Source organism: Oncorhynchus mykiss, chromosome 11, assembly GCF_013265735.2.
Source record: "Oncorhynchus mykiss isolate Arlee chromosome 11, USDA_OmykA_1.1, whole genome shotgun sequence".
Classification (NCBI taxonomy): domain Eukaryota; kingdom Metazoa; phylum Chordata; class Actinopteri; order Salmoniformes; family Salmonidae; genus Oncorhynchus; species Oncorhynchus mykiss.
Genome location: NC_048575.1, coordinates 50,365,910 through 50,383,377, shown reverse-complemented (window position 1 = coordinate 50,383,377; position 17,468 = coordinate 50,365,910). Strand labels below are relative to the sequence as shown.

Sequence of the window (17,468 nt, the reverse complement as noted above, 5' to 3'; positions counted from 1 at the left end):
CTGCAAAATGGTAGGCCCCAGGACCAGACGGGTTTTGTAGTGAGTTCTATAAAGAGTTCTATAAAGAGTTCCATGGCCTGATCCTTGAGCCATTGCTTGATATGTTGAACCACTCATTTTCAAATGACCGTCTCCCTCAAATGCTGAGGGAAGCTAACATATCACTTATTCTCAAAAAGGAAAAATGCCCAGTCTTGTTCCTTGTACAGACCCATTTCCCTTATGAATGTGGATAGACAATTGCTTTCTAAAATTCTAGCCACATGACTAGAGGACTTATTTCCACTAATTTTGAAAGCGGACCAAACTGGCCTCATTAAGGGCCGTAAGTCATGTAACAATGTCAGGTGGCTTCTTAATGTTATTCAAACCTATCAGCGAAGTGCTGTGGATGGTCTTCTGCTCTCCCCAGATGCTGAGAAAGCATTTGACTGTGTGATGTGGTCCTACCTATTCTTTGCTCTGACTAGATTTGGTCTAGGGGACAAGTTTATAAAATGGGTTTAAGTTTTATACGATGATCCTCAGGCTGCTGTCCTTAATAATGTGTTATGTGTAATAATGTTAATAATGTGTTAATGTGTCACCTATTACCCCCCCCCCCCCCCCTCGCTCTTGAAAATGAATATTTTACCTAGACTTCTTTACCCAATCCAAATGATCCCGGTATTACTCTCCAATAAGGTAATACAAGATGTAAGTGGCTAAATTCCTTCATATGGAGTAAACCCAAGCCAAGAGATAAGATGGCAGTATTGCAGCTGTCAGGCTCTAGGGGGGTCTTGGTTCTGCCCAATATTAGGCTTTATCAGTGGTGTGCCCACCTATGTTATATTTCTGACTGGATCACAAATGATGACTCCTCTATTTGGTTAGACATTGAGACTTCTTTTTCAAAATACCCCTTACAGAATCTTTCATTTTCAGAAGTTTCAAGTCTGTAAAGGATCACTGCAATAACCCCATTACACTTAACACACTCAAAGTATGGAGGTCAGTTCAACGCTTCCTGGGAAGGTCCAAACTAACCTCTGCTCTTACCCCAACTGTTAACAACCCAGATTTTGGTCCAGGATTGCTGGATGCTGGCTTTAACTTTTAGCTTAATAAGGGCATAGGCAGACTACATTATTTTTTTGCTGATCAGATTTTATTGTCATTTGAGCAGATGGTTGAGAAATATCAACTCCCAAAGCAGGACTTTTTCTACTTTCTACAAGTAAGACATATTTTGAAGAGCACCACCTTGTTTGGCAACCCTGATGTGTCTGTCATTGTGAAATAATGTTTTTTTCCCCACAAAGGAAAATGTCTGTAAGTTTGTTTTATGATGCATTAAGGTCCTTTTCTACTGTCAACGCACAGAGGGTGAAACGAGTGTGGGAGAAATAATTGTCTGTTACTATTGACAAAGAGATGTGTGAGGACATTCGGAGATATGCAAAAACAATATCTATATTTAATCGTACTAGAGCAATCCAGTTAAGAATAATACACAGATTGCATATATCCCCAAATCACAGACATGCTTTTAACACCTCTTCCTCTTCTCCTCAATGTCTTAAATGTAAAACTGATACAGGCTCCCTAACACATTGTTTATGGTCATGTTCCAAATTACAAAGATACTGGTCTAGTGTTCTGCAAGAAATTGAATTCTAGTTGTCAATCTAGAATTGGACCCAGTTTCTTTACTGTTGGGTCTCCCTAGTAGGCATGTTACTTCTGTGGGTAAAAGGAGGCTTTACAACATCCTTACCTTCGCAGCGAGGAAAAACATCCTTTTACAGTGGATTAGTGATAATATTTGAATGGGTGCCATATTTGAATGGGTGCCAGATATTGACATATCTGACATGCACATTGCATTCTTAAACAGGTCAGTTCAACAAAGTACGGGAACCTTATCTAAATGACCTAGAACCTGATTTATCAGCTATTATGCTACAAGGATTTTCTTAGAATGGTGGTGATCCATTTGTTTCAGAATGACACTGTACGTTCCATGTGTTGGACCTAACTTCTTTATTCAAACTGAGCTTTTGTGTTGACTTTCTGTCTGTATGTTCGTTTAAAATGTATGTATTGAGAGACGCAATGACGGGGATGGGGTGTGAGTGACGAGGAGGGGAAGATGATGTGTATATGTATGTATATATGACTAAATAATTAATCAGGGTGATTTTTCCACAAATAGACAGGTGTTGTCCATTCCATGGTAGCAGAATCTTATCTAATTTGACTAACTTTATTTTTTTTGTAACAGTATTTTTATTGGAATTTCACAACAACAAAAAAACAGCACACACTTACACAAACTACTTAAGAATTTTTTTTGTATATGTACTATACTTTACTTTACTATTCATATTTTGGACAACTCTTCACTACATTCCTAAAGAAAATCGTGTACTTTTTACTCCATACATTTTGCCTGACACCCAAAAGTACTCATTATGTTTTGAATGCTTAGCAGGGAAATGGTCCAATTCACACACGTATCATGTGAACATCCCTGGTCATCCTTCCTGCCTCTGATCTGGAGGACTCACTGAACACAAATGGTTTGTTTGCTTGGTTTGTATATGATATCTGAGTATTGGAGTGTTCCCCTGGAATTGCCGTCTGGTTTGCTTAATATAAGGAATTTGAAATGATTTATACTTTTTATTTTGATACTTAAGTATATTTGAGAAATTACATTTACTTTTGATGCTTAAGTATATTTAAAACCAAATACTTTTAGACTTCTACTGGGAGACTTTCACTTTTACTTGAGTCCTTTTCTATTAAGTATGACAATTAGGTACTTTTTCCAACACGGCCTACGAGGTCTAGAGCCTGCTTGTTTTCTGTTCAACCTGATCATTAATTGCACCCACCTGGTGTCCCAGATCTAAATCAGTCCCTGGTTAGAGTGTAACAATGAAAAAACGCAGTGGAACTGGCTTTGAGGTCCAGCGTTGAGTTTGATGGGTCTATGGCTTAGGCAATTTTTCGGACCTTCCTCTGACACTGCCTGATATAGAGGTCGTGCATGGCAGGGAGCTCGGCCCCAGTGATGTACTAGGCTGTCCGCACCATCCTCTGTAGCACTTTGCGGTCGAGGCAGATGTATTTGGGAAAGGGAAAGGGGGATACCTAGTCAGTTGTACAACTGAGATGCATTCAATTGAAATGTGTCTTCCGCCATACCAAGCAGTGATGCAGCCAGTCAAGATGCTCAAGATGCTGCAGCTGTAGAACTTTATGAGGATCCGGAGGTCCATGCCAAATCTTTTCAGCCTCTTGATTGGGAAGAGGCACTGCCGTGCCCTCTTCATGACTGTCTGGGGGTATGTGGACCATGTTAAGTCCTTGGTGATGTGGACGCCAAAGAACTTGAAGTTCTCGACCCGCTCCACTACAGCCCGGTCAATGTGGAGAGGGGCGTGCTCTCCCCTCTTTCTCTCATAGTCCACGATCAGCTCCTTGGTCCTACTGGCGTTGAGGGAGAGGTTATTGTCTTAGCACCACACTGCCAGGTCTCTGACCTCCTCCATGTAGGCTGTCTCATCACCATTGGTGATCAGGCCTCTCACCCTCATTTTGTCAGCAAACTTTATGATGGTGTTGGAGTCATGCGTGGCAACTCAGTTTGAGTGAACAGGGAGTACACACCCCGGAGGGCCCTCCGTGTTGATCAGTGGGTCAGCGTGGCGGAGGTGTTGTTGCCTACCCTCACCACCAAGGGCAGGCCCGTCATAAATTCCAGGATCCATTTGCAGAGGGAGATGTTCAGTCCCAGGGGTCCACAGCTTGGTGATGAGCTTGGAGGGGACTATGGTGTTGAACGCTGAGCTGTAGTCTATGAACGGCATTCTCACATAGCTTTTTCCCCTGTGTCTAATGTGGCTGTAGAGTGACAGGTCTTTTGTGGAGCAGTACTGCTGTGCCACACTCTGGCTGGTTGATGCACTGCTGCTCTTGAAAGGGGCCACATATGTTGACCGAGCATGTTCCATCTGGGCTGTGCAGATGGAACCAATAGAGCTGAACTGTGCGAGTGGGGAAAGGAAGCAGTGTGCTCTGTCCGCCCCCCCCCCCCCCCCCCCCCACTCTGGCTCAACAACTGAGGCCATCGAGAAAGCAGGTACGAAGCTACTTTCTTGCCTAAACCTTTGCAAGGGCCAACTTCTGGATCTTACTTGTACTTGGCATGTACTTTTTGGAGTCTTTTCAGTGCTTTCCTATGTGCGTGTGGTCATAAGGTTAAGCTTTGTTTCTGTTTTGTTTTTCTCAACGTTTTACACAACCCTTTTGCGATTTGAAAGATGGGTTCTGGTAGTACAGCATCATTTGTAGAAGTACTGAACATGGATTAGAGAAGTACTTGTGTTTGTTAAAGTTTGGTGAAAAACTAACTAGTAGGCACAGGTACTGCGATTGAGATACTGAACTGTGCTGAAATGTCAAATGGGATTGTCCAGATGTTGGTGATATTTCTCAGCTTGCCAGGTAGGTAGTGAGGTAGATGCTAAGAGATCTACGTTGACAAAGGAACGCCCCCAGATCCAGAGGGACTGGTGAGTTCTATCTATGCTATAATCACTCTCACATTGGCCTCATTTACAACTACCACTTGCCCACTTAACAGTGTGTGAACGTGATCAATGTGGCATCTTATTTGATGGGACTAACAGCTGTAATCTTCCAGGTGAAACTGTTGACATTGGTGTGGAGAGGCCAGAGGATTCCTCCAGGACAGCCATGGAGAGTAGGGGAGTCAGTCAGGAATCAGAGGCAGATAAAATAACCCCCCCCCCCCCCCCCCCCGTGATACCCACAGGGGCCAGGGGGAAGATGGCTCTGAGTGCTAAAATGCAGGTCAACAAAAAAGCTAAAGCCAAGATGACATCCGTTCATTGCTCTGTCACTGGCTCCAATGGTTTTACTGTGCATGAAAAAAGCATGCAAAAAAAAAAAAAGCAAGCAAGAGTTGACCCTCAAAGGACAGCCCATAAACTGACCAAAACCCCTCAAACCCCTGCAGACAATGGTAGAGACGCTGTTGCAGCAGGGATCTCAGATTTACAAACTCATAGCTCTCCATCTGTGGACTCTCCAGCCAGGACACGGTGTGCATGGAAGACTATGGGCAAACCTGCCTCCAATCCAGCAGCACTGAAGGTAATGTTCATCTTAACCCAGAACAAGAAATGTTGTCCTTTTAAATGATGACTGGTGTCCGATGTCATTAGAGTCTGTTCTAAAGCGTTTTAACAGGGACGGAGCAGAGTTGAGCATGGCAGGCATGTGGATGGAAAACTCAATGGCCCCCTCCCCCGTGAAGCTACCTCCGAGCCTTAAAAGAAAGAGTATTGTCTCTACCAAGCCACATCCGGGTGAGTCATCTTCCTTTCTGGGAAGACTGTTCTTCTACACTGTCTCTCATGTCCACTTTATTTAGTGATGACACACTGTGCCAGCTTGAACCGCCATCTGCCACTTCTCCGTCCGTATGTGTCTGCAGGGTCTAGGGAAGGGAAGAGGAAGATGGGAATGTACAACTTTGTTCCAAAGAAGAAAACCAAGGTGTTGAAGGTAAGAGACCCCATCCCATCTACTCTATTGTCAATATTTGTGTAGAAATGCACTGCGGATGAACAGTGTCTGAATGATTCTCCCTGCAGAAAGACGGAAAAGCAAGAAAGTGTCAGAAAGAAGAGAGAAGATCTGACGCACAGAGAGATTTGTGAAATGCAAGAAAGCCATGCACTGTTAGCCAAGCAGTGTGTAGAAAATGAAAAAGATGTAACCAAATGAAACAAAATGGAGAAAGAGGACAACAGCAGTAAGCAGGAATACATTGAATTGACTTTGGAATCGCTAAATCTGAAAGCCCAAGATGAGCTGATGTCTCCTCCTCTCTCAGGTAACAGTTTACCTAGAGACGAGTTAAACATTTTGTTGTGAAATTATACTTGTACAATACATTAATATGCTGTACATTAAATCTGTTTTGTTGACCTGGATGCTGATTTGTGTTATTTTGCAGGCTTTCCAGTTGATGGTGAGGTGACAGAGACGGACCTGTCTGAAGAGCTCCCTCTGTGCTGCTGTCACATGGAGACCCCATGCAGTAGGGAGAGCCTATTCCAGGCTGAGCACACCTGCATGGCCACAGAGAGGGTGGATGGTCTGGTGAGTCTGACCTGCTCTGAAGCAACATTTCCCTAGTCTTGCGCACCAGATATCCTCCCCAAAGTTGGAAATAGCCTGGGGGCGAAGTTAACCTTTACCCAGCCTTTGTGTGTTGAGCTAGTGTCTAAACAACCCTTATCTCTCTGCTCCTTTCTATTTATCTCTCCGTTCATCTCCTCCCTACAGGTGAGTCGATGTCAGAGGAATGTTGTGAAGCCTGAGATGATGCGTCCGTCCAACACAGTGCATCTGCTAGTTCTGTGTGAGGACCACAGGCCAAGCACCAGTGATGCCCTCCCTGCCCGTGGCCTCTTCTGCAGGGCGGTGAGTGGAGGAATACAACAGGGATAAACCAAGATAGACCTGATAGGCTGACACACCTGTCCCATGACTTTATTGTGGTTGTTCATTCTTAAAGCACTCTGCTTTGCCTTTAATATTAATATCTGACTAATCATGTATGTGTTATGCAGGGGACCTTCATGGAGTACAGACCGTATGGCAGCATCTCTCATCATTTCCACAGTGGCTGTGCTTCAGTCATCAAGGTCCAGAGCTCCTGTCCCCACTGTGCGGAGGATGCCACCGGGCCCAGGAAGTCACTGTTCCCAAACCTGTTACTGTCCCCATACCCGAGTCAGTACTTCCTCTTGTGCCAGCTGTTTCCCCTGTGGCCCCTGTTCCTGCTGTGTCCACCAGGTCCCTCATTCACAGGGCTAAGAAGACCACTGAGCTTGAGAGGACTCTGGACACCTCCCCCAACAACAGGTTATTTAGACTTTACTCTTCCATTCTCAATTTGATTCCCTCTATCCTAATCTGTGTCTCTTTCTCTCTGCATTAGTGCTAGCATTGATCATTTTCTTGGGTATTTAGATTAATATGTAATGGTAATGATTGCTGTATGCTGCCTTGTACTAGCCTGAGAGAGAGGGCCTTTAGGTGATGGAGAGAAACCAGCTAAAACGTTACTGGAGAGCATCCTGATGGCCCTGGATGAGGAAAAGTAAGTTTAAAATGTAGCTATTTTTAAAGTCATTACTTAGACTTTTAGCAGTTTGGATGAGATAATACAATATGATGAACATATAGTGGGTCCGTAGTCATTACTGTTTCATGTCAATGATGACTGTAATAGGCACTCTTACAGATGTTTCTGCTGCATACCAAGTGATGTACTGTAGCTAGATTTCTCTTTTTGGTATTTAGTATGAGGCCAAAGAAAGTGAAATATCACACGAAGCAACTGTACATCACTGCCCATCACAGGGAGCTCCAGAAAGTCATCCATCTGCTGGGTAAGAACATGCCACATCTCTCCAGGTTTCATGTGTATGCCTAGTTCGTTCCTACATGGAGCAACCCTCTTCTGATATTTTAAATTGAATGACAAAGTAAACAACTTGTTGATTTTATTTTATTTTCACGGTCTGTCACATGCTCGTCCAGGTGAGGAGATGTACTCTGACATGTAGCAGGTATTGGCTCTCTCTTCACATTAGAATCACTTGGCATACAAGTGTGGCAGATGACTAAGTTAGCAGCTCTGCTGCATTCCTGTCCCTCACGCCAAGAAAATGTATTTGCTTTTCGGGGTCAATATTGACAGTGCTTCTTGAGTGCGTTGTGTTTTCAGTGCAGAGGGCTGTAAGTTTCACTCTATTATACAGTGCAAGCATACAGGTGTAAAAGGTTTCTGATTCCCCATCCCGCTCAGGCTGGAGCTAACCTGGACATTGTTGATGAGGAGCAGAGAACCCCCCTGATGGACGCCTGTGACAACAACCATCTGGGCACGGTCAAGTACCTGCTGAGGGCCGGGGCAGCGGTCAGCTATAAGGTCAGTGTGGAACTTGAGCAGAGTTCATTGATCCCCTCCATAGATAGGCCATGATCTTCTGTCAACCCCACCAGCTGTGTTACCGTTCATAAGACATAAGACTTTCGCTAAATGAGCTGGACCTCTGGTGTACTGTAGATGTAAAGTGATCAAGCTGTGTTATGTCCATGACACATGTCTTAAACTATTAACCACATGCTGTAGCAGCTCAAGGTCTGTGTTTCGGGCCTCCCGAGTGGCACAGTGGTCTAAGGCACTGCATCGCAGTGCTTGAGGCGTCACTACAGACCCGGGTTCGATCCCAGGCTGTGTCACAGCCGGCCATGACCGGGGACACCCATGAGGTGGTGCACAATTGGCCCAGCATCGTCCGGGTTAGGGGAGGGTTTGCCTGGCTGTGAATTCCTTGTCCGGTCGCGTTCTAGCGACTCCTTGTGGCTGGCCAGGTGCCTGCAAGCTGAATTTGGTTGCCAGCGTGCGTTTCCTCCGACGCATTGGTTCGGCTGGCTTCCGGGATATGTGTCAAGAAGCAGTGCGGCTTGACAGGGTCGTGTTTCGGAGGACGCATTGCTCTCGACCTTCGCCTCGCCCGAGTGCATAGGGGAGTTGCGGCGATGGGACAAGATTGTAACTACGAATTGGATATCACAAAATTGGGGAGAAAAAGGGGTAAAAAAAAATGATAAATTGGTGTTTTTTTAAACAGCCATGAACAAAACCAGTGAATAACATTTTGATCTTCATCTTCTCTCAGGATATCAGCTACACTGGGACATTACACCATAGTGGATCATCTCCGAACAGGTCAACTGTCAGGCTGTCAGGTTACCCATCCACCCTCTGCTCCTTCTTCGACTAACAGGTCCAGTTGAAATGTTAACAGCTTCGTTGAAATCGTCTATCCATAATTCACCCGTACTATCAGCTAGGCTTTGGCAGGGTGAGTTGGAGGTCAGTGCTGTTGGAAGACAGTTTAACAGTCTGCCCATTAGGATGTTCAATATATTATGGGTGATATTAAATGGATTGTAAAACTCCTGACCTTAATGGGAAAGCTAGAGACTGAAATTGCTCCTCACTGTTGTCATGATTCCAGGTGATTTATCATGTTTTGCCTTGCATTTGTATGCCTTCAAACTGTTAGTAAGTAATGCCCTCTCACATTGTGTGCAATATGATAATCCAAAGCAGGGGTTTCAAACCCTTTTTCACGGAGTAACTACAGTGTTGTTGATCCATTCTCAGTTTTCTCCTATCACAGCCATTAAACTCTGTAACTGTTTCAAAGTCACCAGTGGTCTCATGGTGAAATCCTTGAGCGGTTTCCTTCCTCTCGGGCAACTGGATTAGGAAGGACGCCTGTTTCTTTGTAGTGTACTGGGTGTATTGATACACCGTCCAAAGTGTTGTTAGTATGCTCAAAGGGATATTCAATGTCTGCTTACTTTGATTTTTTTTACCCATCTACCAATAGGTGCTCTTCTTTGAGAGGCATTGAAAAACCTCCCTGGTCTTTGTGGTTGAATCTGTGTTTGAAATTCACTGCTTGACTAAGGGACCTTGCAGATAATTGTATATGTGGGGTACAGAGATGTCATTCATGTATGAAACACTATTATTACAAACCAGAGTAGAGTCCATGCGACTTATTATGTGGCTTATTTACTCCGGAACTTATTTAGGCTTGCCTTAACAAAGGTGTTGAATACCTATTGACTTAAGACATTTCAGCCTGTAACACAACAAAATGTGGAAAAAGTCAAGGGGTGTGAATACTTTCTGAAGGCACTGCAGCTGCGAGCAGCAATGAACAGTGTTCACAGTATGTCAGAAAGGACACAAGATCAGTTGGAAAACAAAGTGAGCATTCTATCGCGTAGGAACTATCTTCCTTTATGTGTAATCATGAGTCTAAATACAAAATCTGTGTTGTTTCAGATCGGTATGATGGGTAACAGATCGGTATGATCAGTAACAGATCGGTATGATAGGTAACAGATCGGTATGATCAGTAACAGATCGGTAACAATCCAGATTTTTTTTTTACCCCTCAAATAAAGGTTTCCGTTTTGTAAAAACATTTCTATTTAGTTGTATATTATTCAGTTTTAGCTCCAGTCTTAGGGACAGAAAGTAGCCTATGCGTGGGAGGCTAGAAGCCAATTATGTGTATTTTTTGTATTTTTGGGGATGTCACTTCTTTCCACTGAGGGGCAGCAATGCATAAAGTGATGGGTCAGGTCATAGGTTCGGTTTAAAGGTAGACTCAGTGAGATTACGCAGATGCACCAAGCAAACAGTAGTAATGGGTCAATTTTCGCAACAACCAGGGGCTGCTTTCCCGATAGCGATGGAAATTAGGCGAGTGTTTTAAAGATGCATTGTTCCTAAAATGGCAGAAGAAGCGCTTCCCAAAACACCATGCAGGAGAACGTTTGCTAAGTGCGTTGTTGGAGCGTGTGTTGATACTGATAAGATCGAAAGAAAGGCAGTGCTGTTCTCGTATCATCTTTCTCCCTTAAAATCTTCTCATAACAATCATAATTTCTTCACAATACTGACGAAGGATCACCGCCTAGAGAGATATCACCACCTATTGCAGCAAATATTGAGACAGATTGTTCTAATGCTTACCGAATAATAATAATCCACTAAATCACAGATTAGGCACATCCATTAAGCACATGTTGTTGCACATGAAATAAATATATTGAGGCAAAAATTATGCCTAGCCTACAATGAGCAAAAATAAATAGATCGATTGAACATGAAATTGATTTCAATATGATTGAAATATGTAGGCCTATACTATTTATCTTTTATTGCAGTCATCTTGGTTTTTGTCCTTCGCTTGTTGGTAGCAATTTCAAAAACATTGGCAACCTTGTATTTGTAGTCAACTTTGTTCTGAAGTTATCATTGGTAAAAGAGAGACTGATAACATCTTGATTCTGTGTTTAGCGGAGATCTACTGTTTATAAAGTGAAGCGGAAGGGCAAAAAAGCATTTAACAACGCACTTAGCTGTTGTGTTCATGGACGTGTTCAAGCGGATCACACAGTCCACCTGGCCGTGCTGCTGCTCCAGTTTCAACTGTTCTGCCTGCGGCTATGGATCCCTGACCTGTTCACCGGACGTGCTGCCTGTGCCAGACCTGCTGTTTTCAACTCCAACTTTCAACTAAGAGACAGCAGGAGCGGTAGAGATACTCTGAATGATCGGCTATGAAAAGCCAACTGACATTTACTCCTGAGGTGCTGACCTGTTGCACCCTCGACAACCACTGTGATTATTATTATTTGACCCTGCTGGTCATTTATGAATATTTGAACATCTTGGCCATGTTCTCTTATAATCTCCACCTGGCACAGCCAGAAGAGGACTGGCCACCCCTCATAGCCTGGTTCCTCTCTAGGTTTCTTCCTAGGTTCTGGCCTTTCTAGGGAGTTTTTCCTAGCCACCGTGCTTCTACACCTGCATTGCTTGCTGTTTGGGGGTTTTAGGCTGGGTTTCTGTACAGCACTTTGAGATATCAGCCGATGTAAGAAGGGCTTTATAAATAAATTAGATTTGATTTGACTTTTGTCAAGTCGATCGCCGCCTTTCACAGTGTGTTGCATTCTGAACGTGACCAAAGACATGACTAAAACAGGAACCAATGAATGATTTATGTGTTCAGTGGATGTATACAAATCAATGTGATATTTGAGTCCCTCTGTCAATAATTGATTGTACAATGTACACTGAATATTATATAATGATTTCAGTTTGTGAGTATGTAATATGGAAATGTGAATATGTGAATTTCGACATTCTAAATAATTGGATGTTCTAATTTGACAGCCATGATTAAACTACATCAGGAGATAAATTTTTCCTGGACTTTAAAAAATTAAGAAATTGTTTGCAAAACAAATGGCCACTGGATTGACGCAAATAACCATGATATCATTCTGCCAGGTAAGCATAGGCTATTCGTAGTTAACATTTAATTGAGATGTGTTTTGGGAAAACCTTACCAGCTTTCAATAGATGTAGTTGATTTCCTACTTAGATCAATACATTTTTTAAATATTGTTGGATTTCGTTTTAAGGTCTGGATTCCGTGGTTCCGTCCACATTCTCTGCAACGCAGAATTTATAGGGCCCTATTTAGCCTCACCACTCAAATGCACCCAATATCTGCGGTGCTGCTTGTGGCAACATCATCTCATTGAATCTACCTTTAAATTATGAAGTTACTCTCAATTTGACCTGCCAGATTCACAAGCTTCAAAACCCCATTAGGAAAAAAAGCTTGAAAACCCCATTCGATTTTGCCCCCCCCCCCCCCAAAAAAAAAACTCAAACTGAACTGTTAGTTCATTTTGGAGTCAAATAATAGTTTCAGTATAGTTTCAGTTTTTCAAAAGGGTTTTGTTAATTATTTTAGTTTACTTGTTTTTTCCATGATTCATTTTAGTTTCAATTTTAGTCTACTTTAATGAACTTGATTGGTTGTGCTTGGTGTCAGGATGATGGTGGGTGCACCCATATCACCTGGGCTATAGAGTACAAGCACAGAGAGCTGGTCTTACTGCTGCTCTCCAAAGGGGCTGATGTTAACATCCGAGACAAGGTCAGTACTGTATAGGATGCATGCTGTTCACCCTACTGTACATCCCATCACCTTACCTACCTTCTGTTCTCACAGTCTGAGGAGGGGAGGGGAGGCTAGACACAGGCAAGGTTACAGTGGGATGGATCCCATGGGGTGCATAATGTTCCGGTCTGCACGTTTCACCTACAGTACATGGTGTAATCCAAGTTAAAGGGATGCTTCAGAATGTCACCTTGGGCGCATACAACAAGAAGTCAACGTACCTCTTTGAGGAATTAACAACTTAAGTCATAACTGCTATATTTTTTGTAAAGGAGAACATGTCAATTGGTCTGTATGAGTATGATTTCTTCCTCAAAACATTTGTATAGTGTATATGACGTACTGTCTACTGATACACTTGACATAAATGGCCCAAAACATTAACAATGTATCTTCAAGATACAGTAGCCTTTAGATGCAAGGTTGTTTCTGTGGTGTGTGGGGAAGGTATTGCTCCTGGGTATGTTTTTCCACGTTGACCTGTGATCCCTGTTCAGGAGGAGAACATTGGCCTCCACTGGGCAGCCCTGTCTGTCTCCGATGACATCGCTCAGATCCTGCTTGATGCCAGATGTGACCTCCATGAAGTCAACATCCATGGGGACTCACCTCTACACATCGCTGCCAGGGAGAACCAACTGGAATGTGTGACGTGAGCAGTAAGACAGTCTCCGTTCTCCCAGAGCTGCAGCATGACACCAGGTTGTTCTTGAAAAATATGATTTGTTATCAATAGCCTATCCCACCTGGAATTTTTATCATAAGCGCACTAACCTGCAATGAGACCAGTTGTAGGTGTATAGCCTAGATACATTTATGGCAGGAACCTGTCCACACATAGATGCACACATCCAGAGACAGTGGCTGCGCTAGCCTGGCCAGTGGGTGGCAGTCATGCTGCTGACCATAGCCATGCTGGGGATGATATCTACTCCTCCAGACTGCTTCTGTCCCGAGGAGCAGACGTGAACCTGAGGAACAGAGAGGGGGAGACTCCTCTGGATTGCTGTATCTACAACTCCAAGGTGTGGGCGGCCCTGAACACCAATAAGAAGCTGACAGATGCTAGGAGAAGCATCTGTCTGTTGGAGGAGTTGTAGGAACCGCGTGGTTCAGAATGGATTCCGGTAACTGGGCATCCCTACCCCACCTTCATCTGATCAATCAATCAATCACATTTTATTTGTCACATGTGGCGAATACAATAGGTGTATACTTTGCCATCAAATGCTTACTTACGAGTCCTTTCCCCACAACGCAGAGTTAAAAAGTAAGAAAATTAGCAAATGAAATGTCTGTCTTTTTGCTATACAGTTTCAGCCCAAAATGTAAATATCAGTTTCTCTGTGCACTTGATCAACTATGGCTGCACTGTATGTCTTTTGAGTTAGTTGGACTGGATTTATGTCTTCTCTTGTCTGTTTTCAGGGCTCGGCTGCAGCTCTATAAAACCCAGAGGATGGGCTGGGGTGTGAGGGCACTGCAGGATATTCCGCGAGGAACTTTTATTTCAGAGTGAGGCCCTGAATGTTATGGAAGATATTTTATTGAGTGTTTGGAAAACTGCCCAACCATAACTATGATAATGTCTTGGTATATAAATGACATGAGGCCAATTGTGATGTCATGAACAGATGTTAAAACAGGATTTGTCATTTTCAGTTCTTCAATTCATTTTAATGTTGTGATTACACAGAGTATACACAGCAGGCTCTCTTTATTGTGCAGGTACAGTGGGGCAAAAAAAGCATTTAGAGAGCCACCAATTGTGCAAGTTCTCCCACTTAAAAATATGAGAGAGGCCTCAATTTTCATCATAGGTACACTTCAACTATGACAGACAAAATGAGAAAAAAAATCCAGAAAATCACATTGTAGGATTTTTTATGAATTTATTTGCAAATTATGGTGGAAAATAAGTATTTGGTCATCTACAAACAAGCAAGATTTCTGGCTCTCACAGACCTGTAACTTCTTCTTTAAGAGGCTCCTCTGTCCTCCTCTAGTTACCTGTATTAATGGCACCTGTTTGAACTTGTTATCAGTATAAAAGACACCTGTCCACAACCTCAAACAGTCACACTCCAAACTCCACTATGGCCAAGACCAAAGAGCTGTCAAAGAACACCAGAAACAAAATTGTAGACCTGCACCAGGCTGGGAAGACTGAATCTGCAATAGGTAAGCAGCTTGGTTTGAAGAAATCAACTGTGGAAGCAATTATTAGGAAATGGAAGCCATACAAGACCACTGATAATCTCCCTCGATCTGGGGCTCCACGCAAGATCTCACCCCGTGGGGTCAAAATTATCACAAGAACGGTGAGCAAAAATCCCAGAAACACACGGGGGTACCTAGTGAATGACCTTCAGAGAGCTGGGACCAAAGTAACAAAGCTTACCATCAGTAACACACTACGCCGCTAGGGACTCAAATCCTGCAGCGCCAGACGTGTCCCCCTGCTTAAGCCAGTACATGTCCAGGCTCGTCTGAAGTTTGCTAGAGAGCATTTGGATGATCCAGAAGAAGATTGGGAGAGTGTCATATGGTCAGATGAAACCAAAATATAACTTTTTGGTAAAAACTCAACTCGTCGTGTTTGGAGGACAAAGAATGCTGAGTTGCATCCAAAGAACACCATACCTACTGTGAAGCATGGGGTGGAAACATCATGCTTTGGGGCTGTTTTTCTGCAAATGGACCAGGATAACTGATCCGTGTAAAGGAAAGAATGAATGGGGCCATGTATCGTGAGATTTTGAGTGAAAACCTCCTTCCATCAGCAAGGGCATTGAAGATGAAACGTGGCTGGGTCTTTCAGCATGACAATGATCCCAAACACACCGCCCGGGCAACGAAGGAGTGTCTTCGTAAGAAGCATTTCAAGGTCCTGGAGTGGCCTAGCAGTCTCCAGATCTCAACCCCATAGAAAATCTTTGGAGGGAGTTGAAAGTCTGTGTTGCCAAGCAACAGCCCCAAAACATCATTGCTCTAGAGGAGATCTGCATGGAGGAATGGGCCAAAATACCAGAAACAGTGTGTGAAAACCTTGTGAAGACTTACAGAAAACGTTTGACCTCTGTCATTGCCAACAAAGGGTATATAACAAAGTATTGAGATAAACTTTTGTTATTGACCAAATACTTATTTTCCACTATAATTTGCAAATAAATTCATTAAGAATACTACAATGTGATATTCTGGATTTTTTTTCTTCTCATTTTGTCTGTCATAGTTGAAGTGTACCTATGATGAAAATTAAGTGGGAGAACTTGCACAATTGGTGGCTGACTAAATACTTTTTTGCCCCACTGTATGTGGGTGAAATCATTACTGATGCAGAGGCAGATGGCAGGGAAAATGACTCGTTCCTTTTCACCCTGGACAATGAGGTGATTTTAAATGACACCTGGGAGAATCTCACATTGTTATTGGTCAATGGTGTATTCCGAATGTAATATTGTTAATGTGGCATCATTTTTTATACTTTTGTATACCAACGGGCGGTGCTGAAGAGCACACAATGCCAATGTCAGAGACAACGTTCTTTTGATACCTGTTCCTCTTACAGCACGGCGTCTGCTGCTTCAGCTTTTAGTTTGCTTGATGGCTATTTGGTATACTAAAGCATATTGAAAAATTGACAATTTCATGACTGTCTATGCTACCTCCTCACAGGAGGGCTCAACATATCAGCCTTTACTAATTGGATTCATTGAGTGAGTGATTGGAGGCATGGCATTTTACTTTGATGCAATAGATTTTTACAATCTTACGTACTGCACTTGCTTTATGCAGGCCTACTTTTAATGTACAATGTCTTTGAGTACCATCAAAGGCGTCTTGTCATATAAAATGTATAATAATTGTATTTATTGCTTCATCTACTGTTGTGCAGGTGGGTGATGTGCACTGTATTGATGCGCGACTCTTTGGCAACATTGGCCGGTTTACAAACCACCTGTGTGAACCTAACCTGCTAGCAGTTTGAGTGTTCACCGTGCAACAGGACCTGCGGTTTCCGCACATTGCTTTCTTCTCCAGCAAGCCCATTCAGTCAGGTGATCAGATTGGGTGAGAGGCACAAAACACATAAGACAATCATTGAATAGAAGGTGTCTTTTCTATGTGGTATTAATGTTGTGCTATATAATGAATCAAAAAGCTAAAGAAAGGCTCCAGTACATGAACACGTGCTTTGATGGTTCCCCCACTCAGGTTTGATTATGGCGATCACTTCTGGAAGGTCAAGAGCAAGTATTACAGCTGCCATTGCTGTTCCCCAACGTGTAGACACTCGTCAGCCGCCATAGCCCAGGGAGCTCAGAGCTTAGAGAGGGTGGCCAGCCCATCCCCAGCCCAACAGTCAAGTTCCCATTTTGCCAAAACACAATCATAACTACCCCATGCCACCTCTGTCCTCCCTCAGCCACCGTGGGGGTCTTTCACTCTCCCCTGACCACCGCTATGACTCCTTTTTTAAACGTAGACTGATATAAAATGTATTTTTAGTAGATTTGCGGACAGGAATCAAATGCTAAGGGTAGCCCTAGACTGTAACAAATGCTCACCTTTTCCATGTCTCCTTTTTATTAAGTGCACAGTAAAGTAATAAAGTACATTTTTCAAACATGATTTATTTCTCATATTTGTTGATGTGTATTCTAGTTCACAATAAAGCTAGGGGTAGCAAATGCCAATTAATGATGGCCTACAGTAGCCTAGGATACTGTCTAGTTTTGTGTTATGTTATTTAACATGCCCAATTCTCTATTTTAACCATGAATAATATATAGTATATGT

General features: G+C 43.1%; 1 pseudogene; it reads left to right on the top strand.

Annotated features, from left to right (window-relative positions):
* The first annotated feature begins 5,696 nt into the window (after positions 1-5,696).
* On the top strand, positions 5,697-17,254 carry LOC110535049 (annotated as a pseudogene).
* Positions 17,255-17,468: the final 214 nt, after the last annotated feature.